General features: G+C 44.9%; 1 non-coding gene and 4 pseudogenes across 1 annotated transcript; 1 reads left to right on the forward strand and 4 right to left on the reverse strand.

Annotated features, from left to right (window-relative positions):
• Positions 1-400: 400 nt before the first annotated feature.
• Positions 401-583, forward strand: LOC122132526. Its single transcript, XR_006152216.1, has one exon. It is a non-coding gene; the product is annotated as a U2 spliceosomal RNA (small nuclear RNA).
• Positions 584-1,731: 1,148 nt separating this feature from the next.
• Positions 1,732-7,517, reverse strand: LOC105905401 (annotated as a pseudogene).
• LOC122132525 lies at positions 7,444-9,128 on the reverse strand (annotated as a pseudogene).
• Positions 9,129-9,172: 44 nt separating this feature from the next.
• LOC122132523 lies at positions 9,173-11,977 on the reverse strand (annotated as a pseudogene).
• Positions 11,978-12,178: 201 nt separating this feature from the next.
• Positions 12,179-16,697, reverse strand: LOC122132524 (annotated as a pseudogene).
• Positions 16,698-16,724: the final 27 nt, after the last annotated feature.

The following is a 16,724-nucleotide window of genomic DNA, read 5'->3' on the forward strand; positions in this document are numbered from 1 at the left end:
AAAGAACCCGTAAAGAAATAGTCAAAAAGGTCGGGGAGATGATCTGATGTAAGCAGACCCAAATTATTTTGTGTAAGCGCCGGCGCATGTTGTACGAGGTAGTGAAGGCTGCCTGTGGGACAACTAATATTATTGTGTGTTGTGTAATAAAGTAAGAGAAGTCTGACTGTTGTCCGAGGTAGTGAAGGCTGCCTGCTTTTTACACAATGAACACACACACACACCTTTGTTTAATTTTTTTTTATTTATTTCTAAAAATGACTTTTAAAAAGGTGTGAAAACAAAAACTGTGAAAAGTGTATTAAGTGATGAAGACAAAAAACTTGTTGTAAAAAGAAGAAAATGTAACTGTCTGAAGTGGAAAATAAAACCAATGAAATGAAATGAACGAATGGTGACAATAAAATGTTTCGAGAGAAAATCTGTTTTTATCAGTTTAATATCTGATACGTCCTCTACCCGAGGACTATACTGTATATTAAATTAATTTTTGGAACAGGGAGTCGGAAGAGGGGCTTGCTCCGTCCACTCCACGCATCGACCCGGTCGGTATTGCAGTGCCACTGGGAACGGTGCACTCCTTTCTTTGTCTAAAAACAGGAGCAGAGAACTTTTCCCCAGTCTGTGTCCAGTCTACAGTCCCCTTCGGCCTCCAGTGAATTTCCCCTCCTTTTTGCATTCATTCATTCAAAGAGTGAGTGAGAGTGAGTTGCTATGGAATTCCATGTCAATAAGAGTGCCACTAAGGAAGCTTATCAATAATTCATTAGATGTCTCAGTACTGGTGTATGCTGAAGTTGGTACAGTGAATAGCATGTTGATACTTCACAAGCAGCTGAACCGGGTTTGATCCCAGGTATGATGACAAAAATGTGTTGAATATTTTATCTTTAATCAATTTAGGTTGTCACAAAGTTGCTGAATAAACATAAGGCCTGTTCTGACTAAGCCTCATCATGTGAGGCACGCCCGGAAGAGAGTGCTAGCTAGCAACCAGAGATGCCCACGCCAAGTGCCCTATGGGGGCATCATGTCTAACATTATAGGATTCACCACAGCGGTGGAGGCATTGGCTACCGTTCTTTTGACCCACTAGACTGACAAACACCTTGTTCCCTACTGCTACAGAATGGGGATAAAAGATACATTTTTTTTTTTACAGAAAATGTATATACACAGAAAAAAAACATACATAATCTTGTTACATAGCAGCAATAGGGCACTAACTATAGTTCCGGTTCCATAGCCATAGTTGGTACCTTTTAAAACATTTTGACTATTGGAACAGTGGCGACAAGATCAGCACTATTGCGCGCCTTGGTGTTTCAGGGTGTTGATGGTCCAGCATTGCTGTCTTTCAGGCAGTTGACCTGGGATTGACTCCTGTTATGCCCAATGTTTAATTAATTGATTATGGTCAGAAACTATAATCAATTTATGATGTCAAAGTTATTGACTAACATACAGCCCACACTGACTAAGCCGTGTCATGAATTAGGCTCCCCTGTGAAACCACTCTTGTTTGTACTGGTAATTTGTGTTTTGATAGTTTTGTGGATTGAAAAAAAAAAAGATTGAAAACAGGCTATTACTCTTTGCAAGACACAACACATTTAATGTTTATAAAATGTATATATAACATTACAACAAATTAGAGAAAGGAAAGAAAAGCCCAAATGAACATGCAAGAACCATACACTTCTATTATACTGAGTATATGCCGTACTGGTTATGAGGATTAGATGGGGGAATGGTAAGCAGGCCTTCAGAGGAGAGGGCCTTAAGTGCAGTTGGTTAAAAGGGGAAACGGTTGTCAAACAGGGAGAGTAAGATCATCTAGGTCTTTGTAAGGCAGGAGAAGACAATAGGTACAGGAGTAATATGACACTTGGCCTGTTGGTGAGAGTCAGGCAGGTGATTTCTGCATGTGCAAATGATGTTCCTATAACGAATAATAACATGTATGGTATTCCACAATTAGTCTTTTAGTATAGGCCATTTAATGTTTCAACTGATGTATGCTATTTTATTTATTATAAGAGTTATACTGAGGAAGTATTTGAGGCTGTTGTAACAACAATGAAAATAAATATCACTGCATCAGATAAGACTTAATGTCCATAAAGATTAATTTAAAACATTTCTTTCATAATAATTCCTATCTATGATGTAAACACAAAAGTGAATGAGCAAAGACACCTATATTATATTTATATTAGCATGAAAACATTTGTGCAACTCATGTTACAATACACATTCAATACACTTTTTGATCATCATGGCAGTTATCGAGGTCATTTTCTCCCACCTCAGCTATTTTGTTCCCACCCTGATGTCCTCACATCACTAAATCATACCTTTTAAGTGCAATTAGAATATTAAAATAGTACCATATCAAGCCCATATACCATATCATAGTAATGCTTTCTTGTCTCAGCTTTCATACCCTACCAACATAGAGAGACAAAGGCTGAAATCATGAAGAGAAGGAAAGAGAGTGAAAGTGAGCCAGGAGGCGCATTATCTGCTATGCTATCGATGTCGTCGTCGTAATCGGTCGTCTGGACAGTAGAAGTCATAGGGGCAGCAGTGGTGAGAGTGAGAGGGGATGGTAAATCCACAACAGTCTCTCGTAGGAAGGCACTGAACGTAGAGGGTTTGGAGAAGGTCAGAATGTTTTGTGCTCGGGTCAAGCTCCTCTGAGGGACACCCATGATTATTCCGGCCTGGAACCATGACTGATCCGACTTGCAGACCAACGGGCCTCCAACATCTCCCTAGAAACAGATAATGCAAAGTTAAGATGATATGGAATTCAGGATATCTTTATTTAATGACATGTTTGAGCTTGAGTCAGCTGATTTGAGCAGAAATTAATTGTGTCCAAAAGAGTAATTATCAATCCTGAGGCAATTTATCACCACATCACCATGAGCTCCCAAAGTGTGATAAACATAGGATAGGATACATACCGGTATGCATAAAAAGACACTATTCCATCACACTAAAGAAGGCAATGTCCAAGAAATGACTAGCTGTTTAGCTGTACCTTTAGTCTTTAGTTCACTCCATGTAGGTGTACAGCACAGTACAGTAACTAAGCATAGCATCTGCTGTGGCTGTATACACTGAAGAGGAAGTTACTTTAAAATAGGAATTGTGTATATTACCCATATTTACTGTGTGGAGCAGCACACTTTACCTCATCAGCGCCCACCACAGGCCAAGATTAGTTATTATTGAAAATGCTTAACCCAGGTACAGTATATGAAGTCTTGCCAATATCACATAATTGAAACCTAGTACTAATAAAGGACCATGTTCATATAATGCACCATTGCAAAGGACAAAAAGCATCACATACCAAAATGAAATGTAGTTTTAATTCCGCATGAAATAGACTGAGGATAGTAAATCTGCACCCCAGTTTGTGATGGGGTTTATCTCATTGAAAGCACTAAAACAAAAGCCTGACTGAACTAGTTGCAATACAGCGTATGAATGAAATGGCTATGTTTTACCATGCAATTTATTTTTGTGCACTGCCTGTCTTAGGCCTACATGTTGACTGTCTCACCTGCTGTATGTTCATATCCGTTGTACAAATGCTCCCTGTAGAGGCAGCATTCTCACAGTCCACCAGAGTGGTCTCCATCTCTGTCAGTACCAGGTCTGCTGTACAGGACATATAGTTCACTCAAGTCAAAAACGTCTCTCAGTAAACACTCACATGTTCAAGTACATTCACTGAAAATACTTCAAGTACATTCACACAACTCAGTGGAGACTTTGGTCCAATTTATAACAAGAGCTAGTTGCATGAAATGAAAACAATCCTGTTGCATGTTATGCAATGCTTCTGCTAAATATTCCCTTCTCTTGAACCTTCCCTTCTCACACACAGTCTTTTCTATTTTGAATAGAAAACCATACCTCCATTATTCTGCCTGTCTCCCCATCCAGTGACCCAGCATGTTGACCCAACTGAAAAGGCCCGTTGGTCAGTTAGATCCATGCACAAAGACTGAACATAGTCACTGAGCTCCACAGAGGACTCTAGCTGCAGCACTGCAATGTTGGAGGAGCTTGTCGCATTGCTGAGAGTGATGTTGGCCACAGCGAGAGAGAACAGGAAGGCATCTGGTCCATTCTTTTGGGGTTGCGGTCCAACCAATACCGTCCATCCGCTAATATTCAGAGAACTAAAGAAATGTACACAAGAACTCTTAGACACATAGACAAGCAACCCTTCAGCAGGGCAGTTTTGAACATTCTAATAAAAGAATGCCTTGATCAACACTGTCAGATTCTAAAATTCCACATTATTTTTGATTATAAAACAATTGGGTTCTATCGAATTATTTAGCTGTTTCTGATTGGACGAGAGACGTTCCATGAGTTAGAATACCCCAGGACATCCCAACTCGGACTTTTCACAGCTAATAATAAATCACTCCGCGATGAAACATTCTATAGCGCGTTGATACAATTAAGCGATAACCGTAAGACGTTGACAATGGAACTATTTTTTTCTTGCGGAGAAACAATGGCGAAATAAACATTTTTTAATCAATAACTTCGTGTTTAAATGGTTGATTGGTTGACTATGAAATTGTTTTATAAAAGCAATATAGTACTTGTGCGAGTGGGGTAGTGGCTCGTGGCTACGGCCGAACACCACCCGTGGGAATATCCCTTACCTACCCCACTCGCACTCGTACTATATTGCTTAATGGATCCAGATATTCTTTAGAGCGTTCATTCTACACAGCATTCCAACACACTGGTGTGACTGAGCCTGCTGAAGGGTTAACCCTTCTAATCTATTTTAGTGCATGTTTCAAAAAACACTCTAAATCTTTGAAACATGAACATCATATTTGAATTTGTGAACATGGCCCTTACCTGTCGAAACAATCTGCTGAACTCAACAAAATCTCTTCATTGAGCAAGGAGCCTCCACACACATGTACTCCATTCCACTGAATACTGACCATCCATGGCCAGCTTCCTGCAACAACTGACCCATTACCTGCAGGCCTTGTGTTTAGAGCTGCACGACCACACACTGGTGCTAGAGGGAGAAAGGGGAGGAAGAGAAACAGAAGCAAACCATGTCAGACTGTAACGGTGCGGCTGCCCGTTACCGCTAACATTGTACTTGAACAGGACAAATGGAGTAGCCAGAGCGAGACACAAACACAATGTTTATTGTGCACACAAACACGACAACTACATTTCACCACAATCACCGCATCTGTAAGACACAAACATATAACATACCGTCACGGAAGAGCCATCCATTGATCGCATTGGCAAACATTGTACATAGCTAAGACAATGGCGAACTTCTTACCTTGCGGTGGCACGTTGACGTCCTGCGTCTGGACAGAGGGAAGACCCGACGTAAAGTCGGAAGGGTCTTTTGAACGTTGACGCACGGAACGTAAGACGTGGGTGGTGGGATGATAGGGTGTTTGTAGTATGTAATTACTGGGGAGTTATTTAGAGGGCTAAATAATTATGTAACATGATTGTATTTGTATTAACCTGTCTGTATTAGTATAGTGAATGTATTTATTGATAGTTAGGCAGAATAGGTATTATTTTAAAGATAATTGATCTAGGATAGGTAAAATGGTTTAGCCTGCTCAAGTAAAATGCCAGAGCACAGCATGTGGAAGTCAGATAGGTCTAAGGTGAACAGCAGCCAACACCTCTGAAAGTTGAGTAGAAAAGTACATGGAGCTTACTTTTGATTATTGAAAGTGCCTTTGTTATTTTGAAGTTATTTAGTTATTGGAAATTATTGTTTGGAGTTTTTTTTCCTTTTCGATGTTTTTCTCCATACTGAGATGTTTGCCTTCTGCCACGGGCGAGTAAAACCTTTTGGCTGAATCCTAAATCTTTGAAACACTGCCTCACAGCCTTTATTTCACTGCCGCAAAGTCAGCCATCCTACACAGACCTAGAGCAACAAGCAGACTAGTCATGAGCTCTAACGTGAGGCTCTGATTCACCGTCAAACTAGATGGACATGGCTATGGTGAAGAAACATCCAATGTAATTTGCAGTTGAGATACTAAAGAGTGCTCTAAATTTGATAGCATAAATCAAATGAATTCCACTCACCATCAGCTGAAGGACTCTCAGTGGGAGCTGGGGTTGTCACATCCGGGGAGGGTGGGGGTGGGGGCGGAAGTCCAGGGCAGGTGTGGCTACTGTCACCATCGGCTCCAGGGAGGAGAATGTGACAAAGCCTGGTGGGTCGCTCTGGATCTGGGAGCCGATCCAGGACTGGTAGCGGGACACCCTTGAATAAACACCAGGGAGTTCAGGTCGAGCACAGCCAAACCCAAAGCTGACGACCCCAGACTGGACCCAAACCGTTTGCTGCTTGTTCACCATTGGACCTCCTGAGTCACCCTGCAAATACATTATTGTAAGAAACGTTATCATACATTCCTTATTCTGAAATAGATTGGCACAATCCATGTCTACAGTCTCATGACAGCTGAATGTGCACCAAACTATTACAATACCTGACATGAGTCTTTTCCGCCAGCGAGTAGACCAGCACAGATCATGTTCTCTGTGATCGTTCCAGCTCCGTTCAGGCAGTTGCACTGTCTATTACCCACCACTGGAACCTCCACTTCCTGTAGGGTCTCGGGGAATGGGAGAGCAACTGAAGAGGAAGAGGAGAATGAGCTCAAAAAGATTGTTCATCAAATACGAAGCTGAACACAAATTCACACGAAGGAACTTTTTGAATGTGTTTGATTGCTTAAACTTTTTTTTGCTGTTTCTTTAATATACCCCAGCTGTAGCATCCAAATATTTGTGGACATCAAATTGTCCTACACCCTATTGACTTGACTTACCACCTTCTCCAATGTTGCCCCATCCAGTTACCCAGCTGTCTGTGCCATTGTTGAACACACTGCCACTGGCTGCCAGACAAACCGGTCTGATGAAGTTACTAAACTGAACGGGAGAACTGAGTCTCAGCATAGCAATGTCGTTGTCACTTGTGTCGCTGTCGTAATTGGGATGCAAGACGATTCTGTCCAAGCTTCTGGACACTTCGTTGGGATTGCTGCCCTGCTGGGTCTGCCGACCCAAGTACACAGTCAGCCCGTTTGGATTGGTGCTGAAAAAGACATTGGTTTTAGTCAGAACAAACAGCCCCAATGCATGGTGATGTTTCTTCTGACCGATGGATATTCAGGTTTAAAACAACCACCGAATCAGCATGAATTGATGAGGGGCGTAAACGACCTATAACGTTCTTTTTCGTAAATTAGCACCAAACCTAGTTCTTATAGCATCCGTTCCTTGGGCCAAACCCCTACTGACCTTGAAAAGCAGTGAGCAGCAGATACAACCCACTCCTTGTTGATCAGTGAACCTCCACAGAAATGGCTTCCAGACATCTGCAGACTAGCCTGCCAGGGCCAGCTGCCTGCAGGGGCATCTTGTCCTCCAACTATCTTGGGGTTGAGTGGAGTTGTGCCACAAACTAACAAAAACAACAACACGCCTGAGATACTATGATTGGCAATGCAGCATCAAAAAGAAAAGTGGCATTTCCTGAAGGATGAGACGGCCAACAACAGGTCCATTGGTATTACACTCACCATCTGCTGAAAGACTGTCAGTGGGAGCTGGGGTTGTCACATCCGGGGAGGGTGGGGGTGGGGGCGGAAGTCCAGGGCAGGTGTGGCTACTGTCACCATCGGCTCCAGGGGAGGAGAATGTGACAAAGCCTGGTGGGTCGCTCTGGATCTGGGAGCCGATCCAGGACTGGTAGCGGGACACCCTTGAATAAACACCAGGGAGTTCAGGTCGAGCACAGCCAAACCCAAAGCTGACGACCCCAGACTGGACCCAAACCGTTTGCTGCTTGTTCACCATTGGACCTCCTGAGTCACCCTGCAAATACATTATTGTAAGAAACCTTATCATACATTCCTTATTCTGAAATAGATTGGCACAATCCATGTCTACAGTCTCATGACAGCTGAATGTGCACCAAACTATTACAATACCTGACATGAGTCTTTTCCGCCAGCGAGTAGACCAGCACAGATCATGTTCTCTGTGATCGTTCCAGCTCCGTTCAGGCAGTTGCACTGTCTATTACCCACCACTGGAACCTCCACTTCCTGTAGGGTCTCGGGGAATGGAGAGCAACTGAAGAGGAAGAGGAGAATGAGCTCAAAAAGATTGTTCATCAAATACGAAGCTGAACACAAATTCACACGCGAAGGAACTTTTTGAATGTGTTTGATTGCTTAAACTTTTTTTTGCTGTTTCTTTAATATACCCAGCTGTAGCATCCAAATATTTGTGGACATCAAATTGTCCTACACCCTATTGACTTGACTTACCACCTTCTCCAATGTTGCCCCATCCAGTTACCCAGCTGTCTGTGCCATTGTTGAACACACTGCCACTGGCTGCCAGACAAACCGGTCTGATGAAGTTACTAAACTGAACGGGAGAACTGAGTCTCAGCATAGCAATGTCGTTGTCACTTGTGTCGCTGTCGTAATTGGGATGCAAGACGATTCTGTCCACGCTTCTGGACACTTCGTTGGGATTGCTGCCCTGCTGGGTCTGCCGACCCAAGTACACAGTCAGCCCGTTTGGATTGGTGCTGAAAAAGACATTGGTTTTAGTCAGAACAAACAGCCCAAATGCATGGTGATGTTTCTTCTGACCGATGGATTTAGGTTAAAAAACCACCGAATCAGCATGAATTGATGAGGGGCGTAAACGACCTATAACGTTCTTTTTCGTAAATTAGCACCAAACCTAGTTCTTACAGCATCCGTTCCTTGGGCCAAACCCTACTGACCTTGAAAAGCAGTGAGCAGCAGATACAACCCACTCCTTGTTGATCAGTGAACCTCCACAGAAATGGCTTCCAGACATCTGCAGACTAGCCTGCCAGGGCCAGCTGCCTGCAGGGGCATCTTGTCCTCCAACTATCTTGGGTTGAGTGGAGTTGTGCCACAAACTAACAAAAAACAACAACACGCCTGAGATACTATGATTGGCAATGCAGCATCAAAAGAAAAGTGGCATTTCCTGAAGGATGAGACGGCCAACAACAGGTCCATTGGTATTACACTCACTGAAAGACTGTCAGTGGGAGCTGGGGTTGTCACATCCGGGGAGGGTGGGGCGGAAGTCCAGGGCAGGTGTGGCTACTGTCACCATCGGCTCCAGGGGAGGAGAATGTGACAAAGCCTGGTGGGTCGCTCTGGATCTGGGAGCCGATCCAGGACTGGTAGCGGGACACCCTTGAATAAACACCAGGGAGTTCAGGTCGAGCACAGCCAAACCCAAAGCTGACGACCCCAGACTGGACCCAAACCGTTTGCTGCTTGTTCACCATTGGACCTCCTGAGTCACCCTGCAAATACATTATTGTAAGAAACGTTATCATACATTCCTTATTCTGAAATAGATTGGCACAATCCATGTCTACAGTCTCATGACAGCTGAATGTGCACCAAACTATTACAATACCTGACATGAGTCTTTTCGCCAGCGAGTAGACCAGCACAGATCATGTTCTCTGTGATCGTTCCAGCTCCGTTCAGGCAGTTGCACTGTCTATTACCCACCACTGGAACCTCCACTTCCTGTAGGGTCTCGGGGAATGGGAGAGCAACTGAAGAGGAAGAGGAGAATGAGCTCAAAAAGATTGTTCATCAAATACGAAGCTGAACACAAATTCACACGCGAAGGAACTTTTTGAATGTGTTTGATTGCTTAAACTTTTTTTTGCTGTTTCTTTAATATATCCCAGCTGTAGCATCCAAATATTTGTGGACATCAAATTGTCCTACACCCTATTGACTTGACTTACCACCTTCTCCAATGTTGCCCCATCCAGTTACCCAGCTGTCTGTGCCATTGTTGAACACACTGCCACTGGCTGCCAGACAAACCGGTCTGATGAAGTTACTAAACTGAACGGGAGAACTGAGTCTCAGCATAGCAATGTCGTTGTCACTTGTGTCGCTGTCGTAATTGGGATGCAAGACGATTCTGTCCACGCTTCTGGACACTTCGTTGGGATTGCTGCCCTGCTGGGTCTGCCGACCCAAGTACACAGTCAGCCCGTTTGGATTGGTGCTGAAAAAACATTGGTTTTAGTCAGAACAAACAGCCCAAATGCATGGTGATGTTTCTTCTGACCGATGGTTTAATTAAAACAACCACCGAATCAGCATGAATTGATGAGGGCGTAAACGACCTATAACGTTCTTTTTCGTAAATTAGCACCAAACCTAGTTCTTACAGCATCCGTTCCTTGGGCCAAACCCCTACTGACCTTGAAAAGCAGTGAGCAGCAGATACAACCCACTCCTTGTTGATCAGTGAACCTCCACAGAAATGGCTTCCAGACATCTGCAGACTAGCCTGCCAGGGCCAGCTGCCTGCAGGGGCATCTTGTCCTCCAACTATCTTGGGGTTGAGTGGAGTTGTGCCACAAACTAACAAAAAACAACAACACGCCCTGAGATACTATGATTGGCAATTGCAGCATCAAAAAGAAAAGTGGCATTTCCTGAAGGATGAGACGGCCAACAACAGGTCCATTGGTATTACACTCACCATCAGCTGAAAGACTGTCAGTGGGAGCTGGGGTTGTCAGCATCCGGGGAGGGTGGGGGTGGGGGCGGAAGTCCAGGGCAGGTGTGGCTACTGTCACCATCGCTCCAGGGGAGGAGAATGTGACAAAGCTTGGTGGGTCGCTCTGGATCTGGAGCCGATCCAGGACTGGTAGCGGGACACCCTTGAATAAACACCAGGGAGTTCAGGTTCGAGCACAGCCAAACCCCAAAGCTGACGACCCCAGACTGGACCCAAACCGTTTGCTGCTTGTTCACCATTGGACCTCCTGAGTCACCCTACAAACACATTATTGTAAGAAACGTTATCATACATTCCTTATTCTGAAATCGATTGGCACAATCCATGTCTACAGTCTCATGACAGCTGAATGTGCACCAAACTATTACAATACCTGACATGAGTCTTTCCGCCAGCCGAGTAGACCAGCACAGATCATGTTCTCTGTGATCGTTCCAGCTCCGTTCAGGCAGTTGCACTGTCTATTACCACCACTGGAAACCTCCACTTCCTGTAGGGTCTCGGGGAATGGGAGAGCAACTGAAGAGGAAGAGGAGAATTGAGCTCAAAAAGATTGTTCATCAAATACGAAGCTGAACACAAATTCACACGCGAAGGAACTTTTTGAATGTGTTTGATTGCTTAAACTTTTTTTTGCTGTTTCTTTAATAGATCCCAGCTGTAGCATCCAAATATTTGTGGACATCAAATTGTCCTACACCCTATTGACTTGACTTACCACCTTCTCCAATGTTGCCCCATCCAGTTACCCAGCTGTCTGTGCCATTGTTGAACACACTGCCCACTGGCTGCCAGACAAACCGGTCTGATGAAGTTACTAAACTGAACGGGAGAACTGAGTCTCAGCATAGCAATGTCATTGTCACTTGTGTCGCTGTCGTAATTGGGATGCAAGACGATTCTGTCCACGCTTCTGGACACTTCGTTGGGATTGCTGCCCTGCTGGGTCTGCCGACCCAAGTACACAGTCAGCCCGTTTGGATTGGTGCTGAAAAAGACATTGGTTTTAGTCAGAACAAACAGCCCAAATGCATGGTGATGTTTCTTCTGACCGATGGTTTAAAACAACCACCGAATCAGCATGAATTGATGAGGGGCGTAAACAACCTATAACGTTCTTTTTCGTAAATTAGCACCAAACCTAGTTCTGACAGCATCCGTTCCTTGGGCCAAACCCCTACTGACCTTGAAAAGCAGTGAGCAGCAGATACAACCCACTCCTTGTTGATCAGTGAACCTCCACAGAAATGGCTTCCAGACATCTGCAGACTAGCCTGCCAGGGCCAGCTGCCTGCAGGGGCATCTTGTCCTCCAACTATCTTGGGGTTGAGTGGAGTTGTGCCACAAACTAACAAAAAACAACAACACGCCTGAGATACTATGATTGGCAATGCAGCATCAAAAAGAAAAGTGGCATTTCCTGAAGGATGAGACGGCCAACAACCGGTCCATTGGTATTACACTCACCATCAGCTGAAAGACTGTCAGTGGGAAGCTGGGGTTGTCACATCCGGGGAGGGTGGGGTGGGGGCGGAAGTCCAGGGCAGGTGTGGCTACTGTCACCATCGGCTCCAGGGGAGGAGAATGTGACAAAGCCTGGTGGGTCGCTCTGGATCTGGGAGCCGATCCAGGACTGGTAGCGGGACACCCTTGAATAAACACCAGGGAGTTCAGGTCGAGCACAGCCAAACCCAAAGCTGACGACCCCAGACTGGACCCAAACCGTTTGCTGCTTGTTCACCATTGGACCTCCTGAGTCACCCTACAAACACATTTATGCAAATGTTTTATTTGATTGAAAACCAACATTGCCCAAACAGGGGCGGTACAAAATAAAATTATAAAGTGCACATTTCAGGTAAACAAGGACTCAGCCTATAGTGCAGTTAAACCATGGCTTAATATTTTCTTTTTTCCAAGTTTGCTGGGAACATAGCAGTCAGGTCTCTTATTTCAGAAACAATGAACTGTAACAGTTAGGTTACCAATAAAAGGTAAGCCTACTACTTCTTGCTTTCAGCCAGCTGCCTGTTGACATTTTCAGACAACAGTGAAGCTCGCGTTCTTTTGCACAACACAACTTTTAAAAGTAACACTTTCCATTCGAAGCTTTTTATCAATCCATTTCGCCGTATCGCGCTCACCATTCACTCAAACCGTAACGTTAGCCTACTACACAGTTTTGCGAGGCCAAAAATAATGTTAATCTTAAAAAAAAAATATATATGTATTTTTTTTTTAAAGATCGCGTTAATGCTCGCGATAAAAAAATGAACGTGTAAGAAACGTTATCATACATTCCTTATTCTGAAAATAGATTGGCACAATCCATGTCTACAGTCTCATGACAGCTGAATGTGCACCAAACTATTACAATACCTGACATGAGTCTTTTCCGCCAGCGAGTAGACCAGCACAGATCATGTTCTCTGTGGATCGTTCCAGCTCCGTTCAGGCAGTTGCACTGTCTATTACCCACCACTGGAAACCTCCACTTCCTGTAGGGTCTCGGGGAATGGGAGAGCAACTGAAGAGGAAGAGGAGAATGAGCTCAAAAAGATTGTTCATCAAATACGAAGCTGAACACAAATTCACACGCGAAGGAACTTTTTGAATGTGTTTGATTGCTTAAACTTTTTTTTGCTGTTTCTTTAATATATCCCAGCTGTAGCATCCAAATATTTGTGGACATCAAATTGTCCTACACCCTATTGACTTGACTTACCACCTTCTCCAATGTTGCCCCATCCAGTTACCCAGCTGTCTGTGCCATTGTTGAACACACTGCCACTGGCTGCCAGACAAACCGGTCTGATGAAGTTACTAAACTGAACGGGAGAACTGAGTCTCAGCATAGCAATGTCATTGTCACTTGTGTCGCTGTCGTAATTGGGATGCAAGACGATTCTGTCCACGCTTCTGGACACTTCGTTGGGATTGCTGCCTGCTGGGTCTGCCGACCCAAGTACACAGTCAGCCCGTTTGGATTGGTGCTGAAAAAGACATTGGTTTTAGTCAGAACAAACAGCCCAAATGCATGGTGATGTTTCTTCTGACCGATGGTTTAAAACAACCAACCGAATCAGCATGAATTGATGAGGGGCGTAAACAACCTATAACGTTCTTTTTCGTAAATTAGCACCAAACCTAGTTCTGACAGCATCCGTTCCTTGGGCCAAACCCCTACTGACCTTGAAAAGCAGTGAGCAGCAGATACAACCCACTCCTTGTTGATCAGTGAACCTCCACAGAAATGGCTTCCAGACATCTGCAGACTAGCCTGCCAGGGCCAGCTGCCTGCAGGGGCATCTTGTCCTCCAACTATCTTGGGGTTGAGTGGAGTTGTGCCACAAACTAACAAAAAACAACAACACGCCTGAGATACTATGATTGGCAATGCAGCATCAAAAAGAAAAGTGGCATTTCCTGAAGGATGAGACGGCCAACAACAGGTCCATTGGTATTACACTCACCATCAGCTGAAAGACTGTCAGTGGGAGCTGGGGTTGTCACATCCGGGGAGGGTGGGGGTGGGGGCGGAAGTCCAGGGCAGGTGTGGCTACTGTCACCATCGGCTCCAGGGGAGGAGAATGTGACAAAGCCTGGTGGGTCGCTCTGGATCTGGGAGCCGATCCAGGACTGGTAGCGGGACACCCTTGAATAAACACCAGGGAGTTCAGGTCGAGCACAGCCAAACCCAAAGCTGACGACCCCAGACTGGACCCAAACCGTTTGCTGCTTGTTCACCATTGGACCTCCTGAGTCACCCTACAAACACATTATTGTAAGAAACGTTATCATACATTCCTTATTCTGAAATAGATTGGCACAATCCATGTCTACAGTCTCATGACAGCTGAATGTGCACCAAACTATTACAATACCTGACATGAGTCTTTTCCGCCAGCGAGTAGACCAGCACAGATCATGTTCTCTGTGATCGTTCCAGCTCCGTTCAGGCAGTTGCACTGTCTATTACCCACCACTGGAACCTCCACTTCCTGTAGGGTCTCGGGGAATGGGAGAGCAACTGAAGAGGAAGAGGAGAATGAGCTCAAAAAGATTGTTCATCAAATACGAAGCTGAACACAAATTCACACGCGAAGGAACTTTTTGAATGTGTTTGATTGCTTAAACTTTTTTTTTGCTGTTTCTTTAATATATCCCAGCTGTAGCATCCAAATATTTGTGGACATCAAATTGTCCTACACCCTATTGACTTGACTTACCACCTTCTCCAATGTTGCCCCATCCAGTTACCCAGCTGTCTGTGCCATTGTTGAACACACTGCCACTGGCTGCCAGACAAACCGGTCTGATGAAGTTACTAAACTGAACGGGAGAACTGAGTCTCAGCATAGCAATGTCATTGTCACTTGTGTCGCTGTCGTAATTGGGATGCAAGACGATTCTGTCCACGCTTCTGGACACTTCGTTGGGATTGCTGCCCTGCTGGGTCTGCCGACCCAAGTACACAGTCAGCCCGTTTGGATTGGTGCTGAAAAAGACATTGGTTTTAGTCAGAACAAACAGCCCAAATGCATGGTGATGTTTCTTCTGACCGATGGTTTAAAACAACCACCGAATCAGCATGAATTGATGAGGGGCGTAAACAACCTATAACGTTCTTTTTCGTAAATTAGCACCAAACCTAGTTCTGACAGCATCCGTTCCTTGGGCCAAACCCCTACTGACCTTGAAAAGCAGTGAGCAGCAGATACAACCCACTCCTTGTTGATCAGTGAACCTCCACAGAAATGGCTTCCAGACATCTGCAGACTAGCCTGCCAGGGCCAGCTGCCTGCAGGGGCATCTTGTCCTCCAACTATCTGGGGTTGAGTGGAGTTGTGCCACAAACTAACAAAAAACAACAACACGCCTGAGATACTATGATTGGCAATGCAGCATCAAAAAGAAAAGTGGCATTTCCTGAAGGATGAGACGGCCAACAACAGGTCCATTGGTATTACACTCACCATCAGCTGAAAGACTGTCAGTGGGAGCTGGGGTTGTCACATCCGGGGAGGGTGGGGGTGGGGGCGGAAGTCCAGGGCAGGTGTGGCTACTGTCACCATCGGCTCCAGGGGAGGAGAATGTGACAAAGCCTGGTGGGTCGCTCTGGATCTGGGAGCCGATCCAGGACTGGTAGCGGGACACCCTTGAATAAACACCAGGGAGTTCAGGTCGAGCACAGCCAAACCCAAAGCTGACGACCCCAGACTGGACCCAAACCGTTTGCTGCTTGTTCACCATTGGACCTCCTGAGTCACCCTACAAACACATTATTGTAAGAAACGTTATCATACATTCCTTATTCTGAAATAGATTGGCACAATCCATGTCTACAGTCTCATGACAGCTGAATGTGCACCAAACTATTACAATACCTGACATGAGTCTTTTCCGCCAGCAAGTAGACCAGCACAGATCATGTTCTCTGTGATCGTTCCAGCTCCGTTCAGGCAGTTGCACTGTCTATTACCCACCACTGGAACCTCCACTTCCTGTAGGGTCTCGGGGAATGGGAGAGCAACTGAAGAGGAAGAGGAGAATGAGCTCAAAAAGATTGTTCATCAAATACGAAGCTGAACACAAATTCACACGCGAAGGAACTTTTTGAATGTGTTTGATTGCTTAAACTTTTTTTTGCTGTTTCTTTAATAGATCCCAGCTGTAGCATCCAAATATTTGTGGACATCAAATTGTCCTACACCCTATTGACTTGACTTACCACCTTCTCCAATGTTGCCCCATCCAGTTACCCAGCTGTCTGTGCCGTTGTTGAACACACTGCCACTGGCTGCCAGACAAACCGGTCTGATGAAGTTACTAAACTGAACGGGAGAACTGAGTCTCAGCATAGCAATGTCGTTGTCACTGGTGTCGCTGTCGTAATTGGGATGCAAGACGATTCTGTCCACGCTTCTGGACACTTCGTTGGGATTGCTGCTCTGCTGGGTCTGCCGACCCAAGTACACAGTCAGCCCGCTTGGATTGGTGCTGAAAAAGACATTGGTTTTAGACAGAACAAACAGCCCCAATGCATGGTG

Source organism: Clupea harengus, unplaced genomic scaffold (assembly GCF_900700415.2).
Source record: "Clupea harengus unplaced genomic scaffold, Ch_v2.0.2, whole genome shotgun sequence".
NCBI lineage: Eukaryota > Metazoa > Chordata > Actinopteri > Clupeiformes > Clupeidae > Clupea > Clupea harengus.